A 22,979-nucleotide genomic window follows, 5' to 3' on the forward strand; every position below is an offset into this window, starting at 1 on the left:
AGATGGCTTTATAGCCTCCACAGACTGACAGCACTAAATCAACTCAACTGTGTTTCAAAAATGAGATCCTGAAGTTGGGAGTGAAAAGCAGTGTGTGGTGGTGGGAAAAATGGGGGGGGGTGGGAGAGTTAGTTTTTGATTAGTACATGTCTCAAACTCTCAAACAACAACACAATGGTCTTATAAAAGGAAACTGAGCACAATAAGGAATCTACAGTATTGGCTCAGAAAACTACACTGAACCACACAGAACTTAACATGGCATGAAGTAAGCAGGAGACTCCTGGCAGTTTCTTGTCATGATCTGGATTGGAGAAGACCCTGTTTCTCAGAATCTCAGCAGCTGATTTGGTGAGCCTCACAGTTAGCAATTGCTTTTTACCAGAATAAAACAACACAGAACATATTTTCCTCTATCACCAGTTCCTCCTGCATAGATCATCTTAAGATATATTTTATGATAGATGGCAAACTTGCACATGGTCCCAGTATCTTGGATCACCCTGCTTTATAATCCTATTACCTAGCCTGTGTACATTCACAATACTGAGAAGCACATGGGAAACCTACTCAATTTTCTCTTAGTAGAATTCCTTGTAAAATAACTTAATAAATACATTTACTAACCCCTCCATGTTCTTTAGCAAATCAGTTCCTAAACACCTATGTTCAGACTTATCACAGTAATAGCTTTACTTTTTTGTACAATTTTTGTTTTGCATTAGATACATTTATTGGTGCTGTGACATTCTCATGTCAATAACACAATTCACTGTGGACTTCATTTGATACCCTCAAATAATAAAGTCATTGTATTTTCTCAATAAGTTGTGTATTTTTGTGAATGCATGCTTATAAGAGCAATTACCATATTAAAACAAGTCTGTATAGAAATAAAACAGTGAAAATTTCAAGATATGAAATTTCTCCAGATTTAGTCATTATTTAAACTTTTGTGTATATTTTTTCATTTCTTTATACAGACAAAGCACTATTACAAATCTACCTAAAGAAATGTCATTCTGGGTTCTTTGTACATCATATCTAAAATCTTTTAACAAAGCAATCAGCCTTCTTCCTATTAAGAAACAGAATGAGTATTTTTTATTATTTATTTTTAAATTTAAATTTAAATTAGAAACAAGGTTGCTTCACAAGTCAGTTCCAGGTCCCTCTCCATTTCCCTCCTCCCTTCAGGTGCCCTCCCCCTAACCTCCCCTCCAATATCTCCTCATTTCCCCATGGAGGGTGAGGCCCTCCATGGGGGTGTCCATAGTCTGTCATTTCATCCAGGGCAGGGCTTACGCCCTCCCCCAAGAGTTCAAGGTGAGAGTGCTTCTCTCATTGTTGGATGGGAGTCCAAAGTCCATTTGTATACCCGGGATAAATACTGATCTACTGCCCAAGGCTCAATAGATTACATAGGCCTCCTCGCTGATACCCACATTCACCCACATTGATCAGTCCCATGCTGTATTCCCAGGCATCAGCCTGGGATTCAAGACCTAACCATTATCAGGTCAGTTGTTTCTGGGGTTAAACCAGCCCAGTCTTAATCCCTTTGGTCATCAGTCCTCACTCTCTGTTACTGGCTTTTTTGAGTTCAGCTCAGTTCCTAGCCGTGGGAGTCTGCCTCTTCTTCCATCAGCCACTGAATGAAAGTTCTGTTTCCCAGACTCTCTGTCCATGGGATTGTAGGCTGGTACTCCCCAGATGTATATCTAAAATCCATATATGAGAGAGTACATTTACACAATGGAGTACTATTCAGCAGAAAAAAAAAACAATGGAATCCTGAAGTTTGCAGGCAAATGGATGGCACTAGAAGAAACCATCCTGAGAATGGTAACCCAGTCAGAAAAAGAGAAACATGGCAGGATGAGTATTAATCCGAGGTATCCAACAGGATTTTGAATTATGGTGTTGCTAAAGATATTGGAATGATCATGCAAAATTTACCCTATCTTTTTTTTCAATACCTGCCATGGCTCATGTTTCCTGATAATGTATATTAATTACTTGACCTGTAAGCATAGCATGACTGTATAGGCCAACAGTATGAGACACAACCATAGCTATTGTCAATGTGAGTGTCAATCTATATATGTAACTCACCAGTCCAAATCCCAAGTAATGAGAATATGGCCATCAGATATGGAAGGCTATAAGAAGCTCTGCATATTAGACATTTCCTTATCTTGGAGTCACTTATATTCTTTTGATCTTTGGTGAACATTCCCCAAATTTTGGTTGGGCAGATTTTATGTAAATTGTATAAAATCATCTCCAATGTCAATAATTTTTTGGTATGTCTGTCAAAAGAGACCAGATGTTAGACTCAAAAGATGCCCCAATAGAGGTATACAACTAGTCTAGGAATTTTAGGTCATATGTTATTTGTTGTATATGGAAGGTCCTAAATTAGGATAGCATAATTAAATTCATCTTAATATTCCTACTGTATTCTTTGAGACTAACACTTAGTTAAGTTTCTATTTCTCTGTGTCTGCCTATCTTCCTGTACAGCATATTTTCAAGGCCTGCAGTCCAGGCTCTCCTGACCTTCTGCCACCTGGCGAGCAGTCTAGAACCCCCAGCTACAGACTTGTGTCCTTGGAACATATCTTACCATGGAGAACTACTGTTCTGCCGCCCTTCTACTGCCTGCCCTACTTAATCCCTTTAATAAATGAGATTTGATCAGAATCCTGTCTTGTCTCCACATCTCTTGTCTCACCATTCTCACTTCTCCCCTGTGGTCCCTGTTGACTGACCCCATGGTCCAGGCAGGAGTAAATAAAGAAATACATACAGCAAGACATATAAAGAAAACTATATATATATATATGATATATATAGATATATATATATATGAAAAAACAGGAACTCTTTTAAACTTAAATTCCTGATTTTAATAATGAATAAAGTGTAGAATTGTCTCTTAACTCAAAGAGGGCAGCATCCTTGACCATTTACACTAATAGAGATGTAAATTGTATAAATGTAATAGAGATGTAATAGAGATGACATGATATAAACTCACAGAAATCACAAAACTTACATATACATAACCTTATGTCAAAAAAGGAAACCAGTCTTGGTCTAGGTCAAGAAGTTGGAAACTGAATTGTAAAACATCATGCAAATAAGCAAGTGAGTGTATCTAATACCAGAATGGGAACACAATCAGCCCTTCCATATAGCTAGTTTATATTTAGCTTTCAGGGAATACAGATTGTCAAGATCTTGTTAGAAGTCACTAAATGGAGGGAGACTCTTCACGAGTACTGAATAGTCAACAGTGCACCTATAAACACCAACAGCAAAAAAAGGAGCTCATTAATTTTATACTTTGTGATTTACAAGTGGCTGGAGAGAGGGGGGTATATATCTGAAATAATGAAAACTGTTATTAAATTTTCAGTTCAGTTGAGTGAATTACCAAAGAGAGAGTTTGCATATACATAAGAGTATAGAATATAGGTAATGAATTCTTCATATCCTAAGGCCAACTTTTCATACTCATGCAGGCAGACATCAATTCCACTTGACTCCTCAGAAAATTGAACTCTAATCAGAAACACAAAGCAATAAACAGCAGAGTTATGCTTCAGGTATTAAATGTTATCACACCACAAGGGCAATAATCTGAAGGTTAGTATCTATTAACAAGATTCAAAAAAGTTTCATCAGTTAGCTTTAGACACACCAGCCTAATAGCTTGTTTACTTTCAAAATCTATGTTAAAAATACAATGTCCAATGTTAAATCAAAACACTTTCATCATTTATAATGTAATTTCTTGATTATAACAGCCACCGATTGTGTTTTTATGACACATCATCTTGTGGTATCCTAAAATATGATCTGTACTTTAGTAGTGTAATAGATTTTATGACTTGCTTTGATTTTTACCTTTTTCTTTTGCTCTTAATTTCTCCACCACGTATCTGTTCATAATAGTGGTGCCTGACCTGATCCAGGTCCAGGGCCCTCCTTTGTTTGAGTTTGTAAAAGTTTAATTTTTATTGGATTAAGGTTAGGGTTTATTTCATAACATATCTCTCTGTACACTAGTGAAGAAAAGTAGGTCAAGAGCAAAAGAGGCAGGACTGAGGAAGATACCAAGGAGCAACTGTGTTTACTAAATTGCTCCTTACAGCTAGTTCAGCATGTTTCCTTTTATTATGTATTTCATTTTTGAGATTGTAATACAATTTCATTATTCCCCTTTTTTATCAAGTAATCAGTGAATGTTTAGAAGGCAGTTTGTAAGTTAGAATGATGCTGAAATTTAGTTTCTGTAGTACATTCTTAATGAGCTCTAGTCATTCTTCATTTTCTTTCCCATATTTACAAATTTTTGATAAGGAAATATGCATAATTTTATGGCAAGGAAAGCTATGACTGCCATACAGGCCAGTAGGAATCCAACTACATCCAGAGAGTAGTACTGGTACCAGGTGAGGTTGTATGGAAGAGGCCTCATGTGCTTGGCCCCTTTGTGAGGCATGACAAACTCAATCCAGAAGATGGCTCTGTCCAGAGGCTTCATGGGCTGGTCATTGTGAATTGTTAATAACTACATTGCATTCTCTTTATAGCTAAAAAATGGACATCAGCTTATACAATGAATGAAAAATGAACATGTGTAATTTTTTGTATGGACAGTAAAGAAAATTACACAAAAATAGAAGGAAAATGAGTTATATTTTATGTTCATGACTAAGAAGATCTTCAGAGGTATATCTGAACTCTTTGAGCATTCAAGAATAAGCATCTAAAAAGAAAACGGGAAGATAAAATATTCCTAAAGTAGCGTTTGGAAACAGCTAAGCCTTGAATACAAAATATCAAAATGAGATATTATTTGACTATATAAAACTTCAGTTACCCATAAGCAATTATTAATAAACTTTGTTTTCAAAACATATAATAGTGTATAAGAAGAAGGCAAATCCTTTCAAGTTCCCATGGTGGTGCATATCTGTGTAAATCTGATGAAGATTGAAATGAAATTTCTATGGAGCGCTATATATGAATACTGGTTATAATTACAAAAGAGTCCTGGCTCTCTTAATTAGATATAATAGCTGTTTCCAATTGCTTTTATGTATTTTTATAATCACTTACTCAATGAAATTGATAGGAAGGGTAGCTTTCTTCATTATTATTATATTGGGATTTTTATTACTTATCCTTATTTTAAATTAGATTAACAATAAAATTTTGCTATTATTTTTAAATATATATGTGTGTAAACACACATGTTGTGTGTGTGTGTATGTGTGTGTATTATGAGATCTGTTGGAGTTAGAGTTATAGATTTTGGTAGTCACTGGCATGGATGTTGGGAACAGAACTCTTGTCCTCTGCTAGAATAGAATGTATCTTACCCACTCAGTCATCTTTCAAGTCTAGTTCTTACTGTGATTGTTATTCATTTTCTGTTATCATTTTAATTGTAGAAGTAAGAGCTGAAAAATTCCACACACTGAAGTATTTGATTCTAATACTGAGATAATATTGATGAGTATATAAATGAGGGTAACATAGACATGAGTCATCAAACCATTAATGTCAGTTTGAGGTAGCAGAAATAGCAATTGTAATAATGGTAACTTACTGTCTTACTATTTACAAAACAAAATGAGATAATTGTATTTCTTCTCATTAAATAATCCTCTTAGTATGCCTATTACATTTACTTAAAATTTAGCATGTAACTCATTTGATGGGGAAATGGGAAGAGGGGAAGCTCCTTAGGGAATGGAGAGGGGAGTTAATACCACAGGAAAGAAAATATTATAGTAACAATAAGCATGTCAGAAAAGCCACAAAATTGTACTATATTAGCAATTTATGCAAATCCCCCATTATATGTAATACCACCTATGAATATACACATACAGTTAATAATCTTTTCTCATTTGGACTGATGGTGCTCCATCTAAGAGACAAATATCACTTAACATAAAACCCAACACCAGACATGAGAAACCCTCTTTTATGATGCTGTCCATGTCTGTTAAAGAGACTCCCAAAGTGTATAGTCTATTGATGCTGCTTATTCTCCAGAGATGGAAGGTAACTTTCTATTGCTGAAGAGCATGCAATTCAGAAACAGAGCCCAGGAACCTCGGAGCTGGAACTTGAATACTTGCTTTCATGATACGTCATAGAAGAGAAGATTGAAAGATTTTAAAAGCCAGAGAGGGTTAAGATACCTGCGATGAAGTTGCATCTTTGATAAGCTATCATCATGAAGTGTAAAAAATATAGATATCTAAACATGATCTTAATAATGGTGTTGCCAATAGTCATTCTCAACAACGTAGGTCCCTAAACAATATAGGATGACACCAATAGTCAGGCTAACATTGGAAGAGGTCAATTTCACACTGGTTCCAACTCTACACAAATTATTATAGGCACTCAAGAAATGTTGAGAATGGGAGAGAAATAGTCTTTTCCAGGAAAGAGTTTCCACATGGGATTTTTTTTAATCAAAGAAAAATAATGATGGGCATATTCATTTGCTCATCTCTAATAGGATTTCACTATTTGAATTTATCCTAAAACAGATTGCATATTTAAACAGTTAGCCATATACTTACTTTTTTATCATTTTTTATTTTAATTTTAAATAGCTTGTTTTACATGTCAATCCCAGTTCCCTCTCCCTCCCCTCTTCCCGCACTCCCCTTCCGCCCCTCCCTCCCACCCTATTGCCAAATCCTTCCACATAGGGGATATCTAGAGTCTGTCATTTTACTCTTGGTAGGGTCAAGGCACTCCCCTAATGAATCCAGCTCTACAGAAAATGCTAGAAGGAAAACCTAGAGACAAGGAAGATAACTACATTCACAAAGACACAAGCAATATATAATCATACTTTACAAAACACCAAAAGAAAAAGGGAGGAGAAACTACACAAAATAACTTCACTAACAATAAATCAAGCGCAAACAAGGGTCACCAATCAATGGTCATTAATATCCCTCAATGTCAATGGCCTCAACTTGCCTATAAAAAGACACAGACTAGCAGAATGGATACGAAGACAGAACCCTTCCTTCTGCTGCATACAAGAAACACATCTCAACACCAAAGACAGACTTTATCTCAGAGTAAAGGGCTGGGAAAAGATCTTCCAATCAAACGGCCCCAAGAAACAAGCGGGCGTAGCAATCCTAATATCTAACAAATTAGACTTCAAATTATAATCAATTAAAAGAGATGAAGAAGGGCACTTCATATTCATCAAAGGAAAAATACATCAAGACGAAGTCTCGATTTTAAACATCTACGTCCCAAATACAAAGGCACCTACATTCGTGAAAGAAACATTACTAAAGCTCAAAATGCACATAAAATCTCACACACTAATAGTAGGAGACTTCAACACTCCGCTCTCACCGCTAGACAGGACCTCCAGACAGAAACTTAACAAAGAAACAAAAGAATTAATAGAAGTTATGACCCAACTGGGTTTAACAGACATCTATAGAACACTCCATCCAAATACAAAGGGATATACCTTCTTCTCGGCACCACATGGAACCTTCTCTAAAATTGACCACATAATAGGAAACATAGCAAATCTCCACAGATACAAAAAAATTGGAATAACCCCCTGCATCTTATCAGCCCACCATGCATTAACATTAGAATTCAACAATAACACAAATCGCAGAAACCCTACAAACTCATGGAGATTGAACAATGCACAATTGCACCATCCCTGGGTAAAGGAACAAATAAAAAAAGAAATTAAATACTTCCTCGATTTCAATGAGAATGAAGACACAACATACACAAACTTATGGGACACTTTGAAAGCAGTGCTGAGAGGAAAGTTTATAGCACTAAGTGCCCACATGAAAAAACTGGAGAACAGTCATACTAGAGAATTAATAGCACAGCTGAATGTTCTAGAACAAAAAGAAGCAAACTCCCCAGGAGGAGCAGACGCCAGGAAATAATCAAATTGAGGGCTGAAATCAATCAAGTAGAAACCAGGAAAACACTGAGAAGAATCAATGAAACAAAGAGTTGGTTCTTTGAGAAAATCAACAAAATAGACAAACCTCTGTCCAAACTAACCAAAAGACAGAGAGAGAACATGCTAATTAACAAAATCAGGGATGAAAAAGGGGACATAACAACGGACTCTGAGGAAATCAAGAGAATCATCAGGGCATACTTTGAAAATCTGTACTCCACAAAATTTGAAAATTTAAAGGAAATGGACAATTTCCTGGATAGATATCACCTGCCAAAACTAAATCAAGAACAGATAAATAATCTAAACAGACCTATAACCCCTAATGAAATAGAAGCAGTCATCAAAAGTCTCCCAAACAAAAAAAGCCCAGGCCCAGATGGCTTCAGTGCAGAATTCTACCAGAAATTCAAAGAAGAGCTCATTCCAATACTCGTCAAAGTATTCCACACAATAGAAGCAGGAGGCTCACTGCCAAACTCTTTCTACGAGGCTACAATTACCTTGATACCCAAGCCACACAAAGACACAACTAAGAAAGAGAACTATAGACCAATTTCCCTCATGAACATTGATGCAAAAATACTCAATAAAATACTTGCAAACCGGATTCAAGAACACATCAGAAAAATCATCCACCATGATCAAGTAGGCTTCATTCCAGGAATGCAGGGATGGTTCAACATTAGAAAATCTATCAATGTAATCCACCATATTAATAATCTGCGAAAGAAAAACCACATGATCATCTCACTAGATGCTGAAAAAGCCTTTGACAAAATCCAGCACCCCTTCATGATAAAGGTCCTAGAGAGATCAGGGATAACAGGAACGTACCTGAATATAATAAAAGCAATATACAGTAAACCAACAGCTAACATCAAACTAAATGGAGAGAAACTCAAAGCAATTCCTCTAAAATCAGGAACAAGACAAGGCTGTCCACTCTCTCCATATCTCTTCAATATTGTACTTGAAGTTCTAGCTACAGCAATAAGACAACAAAAGGAGATAAAGGGGATACAAATAGGAAAAGAAGAAGTCAAACTTTCATTATTTGCAGATGATATGATAGTTTACATAAGTGACCCAAAAAACACCGCAAGGTTACTCCTAGAGCTGATAAACACCTTCAGCAATGTGGCAGGATACAAGGTAAACTCAAAAAAATCAGTGGCCCTATTATATACAGATGATGAAGTGACTGAGAAAGAAATCAGAGAAACATCACCTTTTACAATAGCCAAAAACAGCATCAAATATCTGGGGATAATGTTAACCAAGGAAGTGAAAGACCTGTATATCAAGAACTTTGTGTCTTTGAAGAAAGAAATCAAAGAAGATACCAGAAAATCCCATGCTCTTGGATTGGTAGGATCAACATAATAAAAATGGCAATCTTGCCAAAAGCAGTCTACAGATTCAATGCAATCCCTATCAAAATTCCATCACAATTCTTCAAGGACCTGGAAAGAACATTAATCAACTTTATATGGAAAAACAAAAGGCCCAGGATAGCCAAAACATCCCTATACAATAAAGGAACTTCAGGAGGCATCACCATACCTGACTTCAAGCTCTATTATAGAGCTATAGTCCTGAAAACAGCTTGGTATTGGAACAAAAATAGGCAGGTAGACCAATGGAACCGAATCGAAAGCCCTAATTTTAACCCACACACCTATGAACACCTGATTTTTGACAAAGAAGCTAAAACTGTACAGTGGAAAAAAGAAAGCATCTTCAACAAATGGTGCTGGCATAACTGGGTACTGGTATGCAGAAGACTGCAGATAGATGCATGTTTATCGCCTTGTACAAAACTTAAGTCCAAATGGATCAAAGATCTCAACATACATCCAGCCACACTGAAACTTTTAGAAGAGAAAGTGGGAGATACTCTTCAACGAGTTGGTACAGGAGACCACTTTCTAAACATAACACCAGTGGCACAGGCACTGAGATCGACAATTAACAAATGGGACCTTCTGAAACTAAAAAGCTTCTGTAAGGCAAAGGACACAGTCAAAAAGACAAAAAGGCAGGCCACAGAATGGGAATAGATATTCACTAACCCTACATCTGACAGAGGGCTAATCTCCAAAATTTACAAAGAACTCAAGAAACAAGTCTCCAAAACACCAAAGGATCCACTTGAAAGGTGGGGTACAGAGCTAAATAGAGAATTCTCAGTAGAGGAGGCTAAAATGGCCAAGAGACACTTAAGAAAGTGCTCAACATCCTTAGCCATCAGGGAAATGCAAATCAAAACAACTCTGAGGTACCATCTTACTCCTGTCAAAATGGCTAGAATCAAAAACACCGAAGACAATTTATGCTGGAGAGGATGTGGAGAGAGAGGAACACTCCTCCACTGCTGGTGGGAATGCCGACTCATACAGCCTCTTTGGAAATCAGTATGGAGATTCCTCAGGAAAATGGGAATTAATCTACCACTAGACCCAGCAATTCCACTCTTAGGCATTTATCCAAACGAGGCAGGTTCATACAACAAGGGCATCTGCTCCACTATGTTCATAGCAGCATTGTTTGTAATAGCCAGAACCTGGAAGCAACCTAGATGCCCCTCAACTGAAGAGTGGATAGAGAAAATGTGGTACATTTACACAATGGAGTATTACTCAGCAGAAAAAAACAATGGAATCTTGAAATTCGCAGGGAAATGGATAGCACTGGAAGAAACCATCCTGAGTGAGGTAACCCAGTCGCAAAAAGACAAACATGGTATGTACTCACTCATACATGGATTTTAGATATGGATCAGTATAGTGCCAGTCTGCACTTCCACAGATAGAGAATCTGGGAAACAGGAAAGAACCTAAAAGATATGCATATATGCATAGTACCCAAGAGAAGAGGATGGAGACAAGATCCTCTGAATGGATGGGGAACACGGCGACGGGTGGGGGGGGAGTGGGACCTGGGAAGAATAGAGGGGGTAAAGAGGAAGGGAGTTGGTCATGGGGAACAGGAAGTTGAGGGGGTGGGGGTAGAATAGGGGGAAGAGGGAATCATAGGATCGAAGACAGATCAGGCACCAGAGTGACCTCGAGTGATCTAAAGGTATAACATCAATTGGCAAGCTAAGCAATAGTGGAGGGACCACCTCGAATGCCCATTCCTGATAATGAACTTGATGTCTATAACCATCCGGGAGCCTTCATCCTGTGACTGATGGAAGCAGAGGCAAACACACAACTAATCACTGAACTGAACCCAAGGAACCCAGTGACAGAGAGAGAGGAGTGATGAGCAAATTGGCAAAGAATGGGCTGGCAAAACCAGCAGAGACAGCTGATCTGAACAGGGGAGTGCTCTTGGACCCCAGAACGACAGCGGGGAGGCCAGCATGGGACTGATCTGGACCCCCAAATGTGAGTGTCAGTGAGAAGGCCTGGGCAACCTATGGGGCCCTGAGCTGTGGATCAGTGTCTATCCCTGGTATACAAACTGTCTTCATGTGCCTATAGCACAAAGAGATGCTCTCTCAGCCATATACTTACTTTTATGTTAATATCTTTGTTATTTCAATGCAGAAAGCAACAAATTCCATAAAAAATGCATGTCTCTTTTATAACATTCAAGTTTCTCTGTTGTCATGTTTTCCTGTGTATTCTAGGTGTAATACATCCGGTACCACCCACATAACATTTCATTTTACTTCACTTATTGGCTATTTAAGTTTTATATTATCAGCCAGGCGTTGATGGCACACACCTTTAGTCCCAGCACTCAGAAGGCAGAGGCAGGCCGATCTCTGTGAGTTCAAGGCCAGCCTGGTCTACAGAGCAATTTCCAGAACAGCCTCCAAAGCAATACAGAGAAACCCTGTCTCAAAAAATAATTTTAAAAAAGTTGTACATTATCCTTGAAACTCTGATCAGTTACTTTTCTAAAATAATTGATAAGAAAAATTGGCGAGAGCTGGTGGTGTATGCCTGTTGGCCAAGCAGTTTCGAGGATAAAGTAGAAGGGTTGCATATTTAGGACGTGTCTGATGTACATAAGAAAGAAACATAAAGAGTAACATGCAAATAAGAACAATAACAAAAAGAGAAAAACCTGTGACACTGAATCATGCCCTAATTTTTCTGTGGAACTACCATAATTTTCCTTCAGGATAATTCTTGCTCCTTTGGCCTTCAATAAGACGCACAATGAATAATAAATAAGTAAGTAAATGAATAAATAAATAAATAAATAATGAGTACACATTTTTAAAAGATTTTACTCACGAAGGATTACCTATGACTGCCTCCAGTGCATTGAATAAATCTGACCTTGTCATTGTTCTGATTATTTAATGCAATAGCTTCTCATTTGGCCACCATGTAGGCTATGTTATCATGTTCTCCAAAAAAAGGAATGCCAATCATAGGGATTCCAAAATGAATTTCCTCATAGATGCCATTAGCTCCACCATGAGTTACAAAGGCTTTGGTTTTTGGATGTCCCAGAAAAAGATGAATTCAGATTAATATGAAATAGCAGTTCCTTTTTAAACCTTCATATTTTCTTTAGATTAGAAACAACTTTGTTTAACCTGTCAAACCCAGTTGCCTCTCCATCCCCTCCTACTCTGACCCCCACAGACCCCCTATCCTACCACAGTTCTGCTCCCCAGGGAGGGTGAGGCCGTCCATGGAGGATCTTCAAAGTCTGTCATATAATTTGGAAGTAGGCCTAGGTTATTCCCTGTGTGTCTAGGCTAAGAGAGAATCACTCTATGTGGAATGGGCTCTAAAAGTCCAATTGTATACTAGGAATAAATATTGATCCACTACCAGAGGCCCCATAGAAATCTTAGACATAAAATGATAAATGTATATTATGAGGAGCTAAAAGGATATTTTTCTATATGAGAATTCTTTTTTTAATAATTGGATTTATTAATTTAGTTTACATCATGGCTGCAGTTTGCCTTCCCTTCTCATTACAAGAAAACCTACATGAATACTGTTATACTCCTAACCTTAGTATTAATATTTTCCTATCTCAGAGCAAGAAGAAACTAAATGTACAGATAGATATCTTGCAAATTTACTTGTTACTTGAGACTTAAACTATGAAATACTGATTTCCAGTTAAACACATGGAGTACATGGTAGATAAGGAAAAATGAGTGTTAAAAATGACCAAGTGCATATCAGAAATTGTTATATTAAATAAATAATACGTTCACTAAGTGCAATATAAAGGATTTGGAAGTCAACTAGGATAGGTTTCCCTTCCAGTCTTACCTAGAAGGTCATTCTGAGGGATCCATATGTAGAATCTGGTATTGGGCCCTAAGTTGTCTGGTGTTTTGCCCTCAAATCTCCAAAGAACCTGTTAAAGGTTCAATAATCTTTATTGGTGGAGCACAATTTAGCATTATATGTACTGAACAGGTTATATTTAAGAATTTAAATGTATATGCATATGCATAAGTGTATGCAAAACATTAATAAAAAATAGATGCCATGAATTTGAAAGACAGCATAGATATATGAGGGAACTTGAGGAGAGGAATGAAAAGAAAGGAGTGGCGCATGACTAATAATGTATATCTTATATAAATATGTCTTGATAGCTCTATTAGCCTTGTTTTCCTATTACATCTTAAATGCTTTACAGTTTACTTTGAGTCAGTTCTCCTGTGTGATTTTTAATGAATTTAAAGTTTTTGTCTTTATTTATACATGACAAATATTCCTGATCAACAATTCTCTCTGGTCTGTAGTTCTTGGAGTCAATTATCTGACACACCTCAGAAATAGCCCTGCATAGCTTATTTTTGGAGCATGGTCAAGGAAAGGAGTTACATGAGAATTCTGAGTGTTTGGAAGAACATCCTAAGAAAACAGGACAAAAGTGTTGTGACATAAATTTCTTCAAATTTCAAGGTATTTCTTGGACTGTATTTTCATCTTCCTTCTAGGTATAGCAGATAAGGTTGTGTCTACTCCAGGTTAACCACTACTCCTTGCTACTGTTATCCAGGTAATATTTAAACTGTCATTTGTGTGCCTCTGTGGTGGTTGGAAAGAAAATGGTCTCCTAAAGTAGTGCACTATTAGGTGGTATGGCCATGGCGGAGGAAGTGTGCCTCTGTAGGGGCATGTTTGAGGTCTTGCTTCCCTATGTGTGCCTTTCAGCTGTTGCCTGCTAATCTCTGCTCCCACATCACATTTGCCTGCATGCTGCTGCATTCATCTTCATGATGGTAATGGACTGAACATCCTGAAACTGTAAGTGAGCCATCACAATTAAATGATTTCTTTGTAAGTGTTGCCATGTGATGATCTCTCTTCACAGCAATAAAAACCTGACTCAGAGAGTTCCTATGGAGAAACATGTGTTCTTGTTTGTTTGTCATACATGGCTTGTCCTTTTGATAATATAAGGCTTCAATTCATGTGATCTTTACCTCTATGCCCTTCTTTTTTTTTCTTTTTGGTTTTTTGAGACAGGGTTTCTCTGTATTGTTTTGGAGGCTGTCCTGGAACTTGCTCTGTAGAACAGGCTGCCCTCGAACTCACAAAGATTTGTCTGTCTCTGCCTCCCAAGTCCAGGGAATAAAGGCATGCGCCACCAATACCCAGCTCATATTCCCCTTCTTAACCCTCAGAGTATACATTGTGTGATTCCTTTATAAAGTTGGGGATCACACGAGACTTTAGTCTGGCTGCATTCTCCCAAGGCCCACTTTCTCTGGAGCTGTGACAAGTGGCTTCTGCACAGAGAGCTGAAGTTAATTACATGATAGGAGAGTGGGGAACCTCACAGAAGGAGATGATTGAGAATAATGGGGCAGAAACCAGGGAAGACTTTGCCATATGTTAAGGCTTGTGCATCCGTTTTCTTTTCATAAAAACGGACAAGTATCAAAATCACAACTATCAGACTGCATACAATGGCATAATCTCTAGTTTCCAGAAGAAGACACTTTAGATGTAGTATGGAACAGAGTCTTAATAAATATTGCAAAGGCATATAAATTATGGGAGGTGATACCCATTAAATTTTGGGTCACTTGGGCATTGATTTGGACTATTAATAAAATATTTAAGGAAGATTATTAATCATGAGGAAGAGATGGCTAATTCCTTGTGTAAATACACTCTAGATGATCACATCTTAAAATGAGTAAAGTAGGCAAAAAAAAACATGAGAGAGGACTTTTCCAGTGTAGGTATAACAAAAAAGTAAAGACAGCACCCTTAGCAATTAGGCAGGTGATGGGTCCCCCAGCTCCCTTACTGAAAACTGCTTTAAATATGTTTCCTGTATTGCCTAAAGATAGGGTTTGGAAGTATGGGCTCTAACAATATTAAAAAGAATCATGCAAAATTACAACGAATGAGTCCACAAGTCATAATGGAAGTCCTCCAGCCTTATGTTACTCATGATTAATATTTGGGGAAGATACTTGCTAATGCAAGGTCATGCAGAAATCTGTATTCCTACCTCTAATGCTACCCATTCTTCACAATTACAATTGTTAATGGTAAGACTGGGGTTATCAAAATGAGAAGAACTAGAAAAAGAGTTACAAAGGATTACATTCTCATGTGGACAAGAACATGAGCACAGCTTTGGAATTTCATAGGTGCCAAAGTTCCCTAAAAATTCAGCAACTCTGCCTCAATACCTCATTTGTCTATTTATAAGGAAAGGTATGGGCTCTTCACCAGGTAGTCAGGAAACACTGGAAAATGGGCACATAGAGTCCTCTTGTTTTTCCCCTGGAATCCTCCTGATTCATCACTAAAAAAGAATCTGGAAAATGGAGATGGTTGATTGATTTATGAAATGTTATTGCCACCGTGTGGCCAATGAGAGATTTACAGCCTTGTTTACCTAAATACCACTATTGTTAAATATTGGCCTTTAATAGTTTTGCATTTATGAAAGTTTACTTTTATACTATACATATTCATCCTGATTACAAGGTAATTTTTGGTTTTTCTTTTCCTTCATTCAACCATAAAGAATTTCAGCTCTGGTAGTAGTGGACTGTTGTTATGGGAATTCTGCCTGGGTCCCATTGCCTCCATAACACCGAAAATAACACATGGAGTCTCTATTTGTTACAATTCTCTCAGCCAATGTCCAGGATTTATCATTGGCTAGTTCTATCTTAGAGTATTAACCCTTGACTACTAATGTATATTTCTATAAGTTCTTATCTTCCCGAGAACACCAGGCTCCTGTGTCCTCTCCTCTTGGGATCACATTGTAACTCCCACTCTTGACTAAATTTCCCAGATTCCTCCTCGACTCTTAGTCCCACCTATCTTGCTTCCCTATTGGCCAACAGCCAATAGGAAAACATATACACAGAAAGATTTCCCCATCAGACTGTGTAGCCTAAAGGGATAACAAAACCACTTGTTGTGTATCAGTACAATGCAGGAAGGGTTTTAGAGTATGTGAGGGAGGCATACTCTAGGGTTAGGGTTCAAAACTAGGACAAAAAGCTAAGATGCCTATTTAACTATTGAAAGAAAGCCAGGCTTTCCCTGTATCCCTCAGTTCCTACCTGTTACAGGGCTCTCTTGGCAGGCAATCCTTGTACCTTCTCTTGAACTCTCTGGCCCAGGGGGCTAATCTACCCTTCCTAGTATAATGCAACTATGTTTTCAACCCACTCTTTTCTGTATCTTTAACCTTCTGGCAGATTCATCTGGTTCCCCTCTCTCCTCTCTTCCTTCTCTCTGCTGTCCTCAAAAGGCATAGTCCAATCTGGACTCTCCCAGATGCCCATGTCTCTGCCTCTGGCCATCCTCTCTCAAATATCTATAATAAACTTCCTCTCCCACCATGCATAGGAGCAATTATGACCTTCCCTTTCCTTTCCTTTTATTTTTTCATTCAATATTATTCATTATATGGATGATATCCTATTAGTCACCTCCAAAGAAAAAGAGCTACAGTCCATACAGGATATGACTCGGATTGTGTTACATAAAAATGGGCTTATTACTACACATGAAAAAGTAAAATAATCAGACACTGTGTAATATCTGGGGCAACTAGTCACTAGAGAAACTACTAAGCACAACCCCCCATCACCACGCAAATGTCTATTAGACAATTTTAAAACACTCAATGACTTTCAAAAATTATTAGGGATTATTAATTATCTACATATCACTTTGGTAAAACCTAATTATGCCCTAACTAATCTATTTTAAACTCTGAAAGGAGAGACAGCTAAATAAGGATAGCCCTTAATTTATCTTGAGATGCAAAGGAAGAAAACAGCTATTTGAATCGATCCTTAAATAGGTGTTTGTGGGCCAGGTGGTGGTTGCGCACGTATACACTGACTTTAAATAATCAACAAATAAAAGTGACACTGAAGAATTTGGCTATGTCTATATACTCTTGATATAAATGTCATCAGCATGCCATCATTTAAGGATGTGTACACAGTGATCACAGTGTTTTTTTTTCTGTTTTTAATTTAAATTAGAAACAAGCTTGCTTCACATGTCAATTCCAGCTCCCTCTCCCTCCCCTTCTCCCCTGCTTCCCACCAACCCCACTAAACCTCCACCCAAACGCCACTCCACTCTCCAGGGAAGGTGAAGTACTTCATGGAGGATCTCCAAAGTCTGTAATATCATCCAGAGCAGAGCTTAGGCCCTCCCCTATGTGTCCAGAATGAGAGCGCATCCCTCCATGGAATCCAGTGTTTATATCCAAGTCACTCTCAGCCAAAAACATGTTCTGTAGTATTTTATCATCTGTTGTGAATATATTTCAAAATGTGTAAGGCCAATGTGAGCTTATTTAATACTTCCCCTGTCACAGAGTCATATCTATAATCAGACCTTTCAAGCACTTTCACAGACTTAGTGTACTGTTACCTCCTGTGGAGCCATTTATCTCACCTTTTGTGGAATCTGGGCAAGGGCCCATGCAATTGTGCTGGCCTTTGCTTCTGTAATGTTGCTGACCATTGACCCCAGAGAAAACACCACAACACCATGCTCTCCAGAACTCTGGACAAAGTCTTCCATTTCCTGTGAAGAGAATTTGCTTCATGACAATAACAATTGTTATTGTTGAAAAATCATTTATGACACATTTATGAAAAAACTGGGAGAATGCAAATTAAAGTGATCCTAGGAATTTTTAAAATAGTAGTATAAAAACATACAGAAGACAAAAATGACAATGTCACAGGCATCAATGCAAACAGTACTCATACATTGTGCAATGAACATTCTAAATATTTCCTTCCAGCAAAATGAAAACTCAGGAGTGCAAGCTTATTCTATGAAATATTGATAAAATTGTAGATTCCTTTACATCTTTTCATCCTACAGGAAAAGTAATATTTTCCCCTGCTATTTAATATTTTTCCTATGATGACTGATTTAATATTACTTATTAGTATTTGATGAAATAGTATCTATGTTGTAATATGTACATATGTACTAGTTAACACAGACTTCCTATTATGATTAACAAAATGCTTTGGTTCTTTGTGAAATAATCATAATTGCATTGCAAATATATACCACATAATAATTTTCTGATATTATATATAAATAGGGTATTTTCAGAGATGAACTCCACAATTTACTGGTTGGGGAGATATCTCTAGATATCAAACAACTTCCTCAGATACATGTTAACCATAGCTTATGATGATTGGTAGTTTCTGATATAATGAGTTTAACAGACTTAATTTCTCTGTCTTTTGTGCATGTGTTTATATATGTGCATGAATGTGTGCATGTGTGCTTGTGTATGTGTGTGTGAACATATGTGGGTGCTTATGTGCGTGTTATGCGCGTGCACGTGTGTGTGTGTGTGTGTGTGTGTGTGTGTGTGTGTGCGTGTGTGTTTTGGAAGTCCTGGGGAGGTTTTCTGCCTGTGTTTTAGCACATGGATGCCAAAAGTTAAATAAAACCTGATGTCTTCCTCCATCAATCTTTAACATAGTTTTTGAGACTCTCCATTGAACATAAATCTCAATATTTTTAACAGATTAGTGGCCAGCAACCCCTCAGTATCAACCTTCTCTGCATCCTCAGTACTAATATCATAGTACTGTGTTGTAACACCCAACTTTTTACATAGATTTTGGGATGCAAATTTACATCCTCATAGTTGCTAGGTAAGGACTTTACCCAATGGTCAACCACCAAAGTACCCTAACTGACTTAATTTAACTCACTGATATGAATATTTCCCAGGACTATCCAATTCATTCCTGAGTTTATTGACCCCCTAGTTAGCAGGATGCTGAATCCCACTTCCTCTATATCTCTATCACTGGGAATAAAACGTAATAAAAGGTGTAGAATCACTTTTACCAGAGATTAAATTAAACAGTAAAGAGATTTTAAAATGTATTTACCTTAGGCAAGGGTTTAGCAGGTTTGCAGTGGAGTCCTCCTACAAAGTCAACATTTGGTAAAGTTGGGCGAGGAAACTCCAAATCCCAATAGAACTGAATGAGCCACATTTCTGCTTTGCCTGTTATCTCAGCTAAGGGAGTGTGACTTCCTAGATGGAGAAAATGGGCAAATGAGAAACTGAAAAGTTGACAGGATTGTCATCTGACTATGAAATAAATATTTTCTTAAAAATGATGGAAGAATTTATATTTGATGTAGATCATGTGCATTTTAAAACCAATGTTCATTGATATGTAACACAATTTGCATGTACACTTGATTTGTGGCTCAAATAATATACATAAATATTAGCTTGGGTTTATTTAAAGTAAACTGTAAGGATTATCTCATGTTTCCTCAGTAATTTCAGATAATAAGTAGTTATTGAAATAAGCCATGAAGCCACTATATGAATGAGCACACATTTTACTCCTCTTCAGATCTACAAAACGAACAGCGCAAATGTAAACACACATTCCAGGTTCAAAAGTCACATCATGCTGTGTAGCCGGGCCAGACTTCCCCATGATAAATGGGGTGTGTAACTAATCCTTGTTCCTTGTTTTGTCAAAGGAACTGTACAGATAATGAATGGCTGAATTTCTGGTTAGTGCTTCTATTTTTACTTCATATTAAGAAATTTAACAGCACGTATCCTACAAAAACAGCTACAATATTTTCAGAAATTATGATTATAGAAATTTTGGCCAGTCTTAACTACGGCATATTTTTTTTAATCATTTTTTATTTTAATTTTAAATAGCTTGTTTCACATGTCAATCCCAGTTCCCTCTCCCTCCCCTCCTCCCGCACTCCCCTTCCACCCTCCCTCCCACCCTATTGCCAAATCCCTCCACATAGGGGATGTCTAGAGTCTATCATTTCACTCTTGGTAGGGTCAAGGCACTCCCCTAAGAGTCCAGGCTGAGAGAGCATCTCTCTTTGTGCCATAGGCACATGAAGACAGATTGTATACCAGGGATAGACACTGATCCACAGCTCAGAGCCCCATAGGTTGCCCAGGCCTTCTCACTGACACTCACATTTGGGGGGTCCAGATCAGTCCCATTCTGGCCTCCCCACTGTCGGTCTGGGGTCCAAGAGCACTCCCCTGTTCAGATCAGCCGTCTCTGCTGGTTTTGCCAGCCCATTCCTTGCCAATTTGCTCATCACTCCTCTCTCTCTGTCACTGGGTTCCTTGGGTTCAGTTCAGTGCTTAGTTGTGTGTTTGCCTCTGCTTCCATCAGTCCCAGGATGAAGGCTCCCGGATAGTTATAGACATCAAGTTCATTATCAGGAATGGGCATTCGAGGTGGTCCTTCCACTATTGCTTAGCTTGCCAATTGATGTTATACCTTTAGATCACTCGAGGTCACTCTGGTGCCTGATCTGAACTACGGCATATTTTTTAATAGGAAAAAATAACACGACTTCAAAAAGTACAGACAGAGTCCACGTGTACCCATGCTTCTGTAGTGTTTAAACAATGGATGCTAGGAAAGTTCACAATAAAGGAATGTGGTGTTAGTAGCAACAACTGTTCCATATTTAAGCCTCTGAACTGACATAATACCTTTCATGCTTAAGGGAATTCTTTAGGAAACACAGAGGAAATGCTTTATGATTTATCTTTTTGTGTATATGTGTGTGTGTCTGTGTGAGTATATGCTAAGCTTACTCTGGTGCCCACAGAGACCATAAAAGGGCATCAGGCCCCCTGAAGGTAAAGATACAGGCAATTCTGTGCCAGTGTACCTGGGAGGGTTCTACACACATCACACATCAGGCACATCACACAAACAGAAAACACTCTTAACATTTTGGTCATGTTTTCAAACACCACATTTTAATTTTAAATAAAGAAGGTGGCCTATGCAAGAGAAAACATTTTTTCAATGTTATATACATATTAGAATTGCAAAATATGCCATCCTTTATATTCACCAAGATTTGATTAATGAGCTAGTGACTTATGAAAATATATGAAAAACTACAGTACAACGAGTCATTTAGGGAAAGCCTTTTTGCAACTTATTGTCCCTGTATACCTCACCAGAATGTCCTGCATCAGAACTGCTCTGCTAATATTTGATCAATAATATGAGCTTTTACAGGATTTATGAGTTTGGTAGCTAATATCGCATTACATTAGTTCATCTATAAAAGACAACTCTCACTTTGTATTTCACGGATGTAAGGATAGATTTATATACCTGTCAAATTTTGGTCATTGAGTTACAGATAAGAAACATAACTTACCCAAAGTTTCAATGTAAAAACTGACCCCATTTCTTCTCATTAAATGACTGGAACCAAAAGTCAAAATAAAGCATACATATCATGTTTCTTACCATCTCCATGAATGTCATTTGACCCCCCCTAATCCTGACAAAATTATAGGTACATAAGAGGGCGAGACTAGAAATTCTCTACTGCTCTTTTCCACCTTGTAGCCAGGAGAAAAGTGAAGAGTGTACAGAAAAGGGATGTGGAGCAGTTCAGCTATCATCTCTCCACAGGGATTAATGACATCCGAGAAAAGGACATCAAACTTGGATTCCTATAGTTTTGCCATCAGTTGCTTGTTTGAAACTGTGCCTTTACAAATTCTTAGATAACATTCAGAATATACCTCAAACATTTTTGTAGCAAAGGAGAGTATAATAAGCATGTATCTCTTGGTATCTCATAAATCCCTATGTTCACAAGCCTTCGGAAAACCTTGTCCAGGTCGTCTTTATTGAGAGATGTAGGGAAACTCTCAAACTTCAGGTTAGGTGAGTTTTCAGAGTCAAGAAAGATGGAGGCTGAAGGTCTCAGAACAGTCACTTCATGACCCCTTTCAGTAAGTTCATGCAGTATTATCTTTAGATTCAGCCAGTGACTGTATTCCATTGGCCACACCAACACCTTCCAACAATTCCCAGATCTGAAGTAGCAAGTCATCTGCAATAGGAGCAGCAGAAGAGACATCCATTTCACAGGCATCCTAGAAAATCAAAGTCCTCTCTGTTCACAGTGTGTTCCCTACTGTGGTTGCTTATCCTTATGCGTAAGAAGAAAAAAACCCATGAGTTAAAATATAACTGAGTCGGTAAAAGCAAATATATTAAATAACCCTGAACTTGTGAGCTTAATGGAGATAGTAAAAGCAAATATTATTTGATATTTTCATGCAAGTGTTTCATATCACATATTTTGTATTGAAAAAATTTAGTAGTTTATGACTTGTTTACACATCTCTTTGGTCTCTCAGATATTTGAAAAGCAGCAAGAACACTGTTTAGCCAGAGGTTAGACTGAAATTTCTCTCAACACAGAACCCAAAATATAGTAATTGCTCAGCTTATAAGTATTTTATGGATATCATTTTCAAGAATTTTTGTAAGAATGTTGATTAACCTATTGCTTATACATAATTTCTAAAATAGCTTGACAGTGTGCCTATGTTACTTTATGGACAGAAGCCCTGGGAAGCAGATAGGCAGGAACCTCCTCCTAGGGAGGTATCCAGACTGAATGATATCATCTGGTAAGGCAGCCAGTTGGTTCAA

General features: G+C 37.6%; 1 pseudogene; it reads right to left on the minus strand.

The window, feature by feature from the left end:
• Nucleotides 1-4,324: 4,324 nt before the first annotated feature.
• On the minus strand, nt 4,325-22,444 carry LOC101842772 (annotated as a pseudogene).
• Nucleotides 22,445-22,979: the final 535 nt, after the last annotated feature.

Source organism: Mesocricetus auratus, unplaced genomic scaffold (assembly GCF_017639785.1).
Source record: "Mesocricetus auratus isolate SY011 unplaced genomic scaffold, BCM_Maur_2.0 Super-Scaffold_100006, whole genome shotgun sequence".
NCBI classification, from domain to species: Eukaryota; Metazoa; Chordata; class Mammalia; order Rodentia; family Cricetidae; genus Mesocricetus; species Mesocricetus auratus.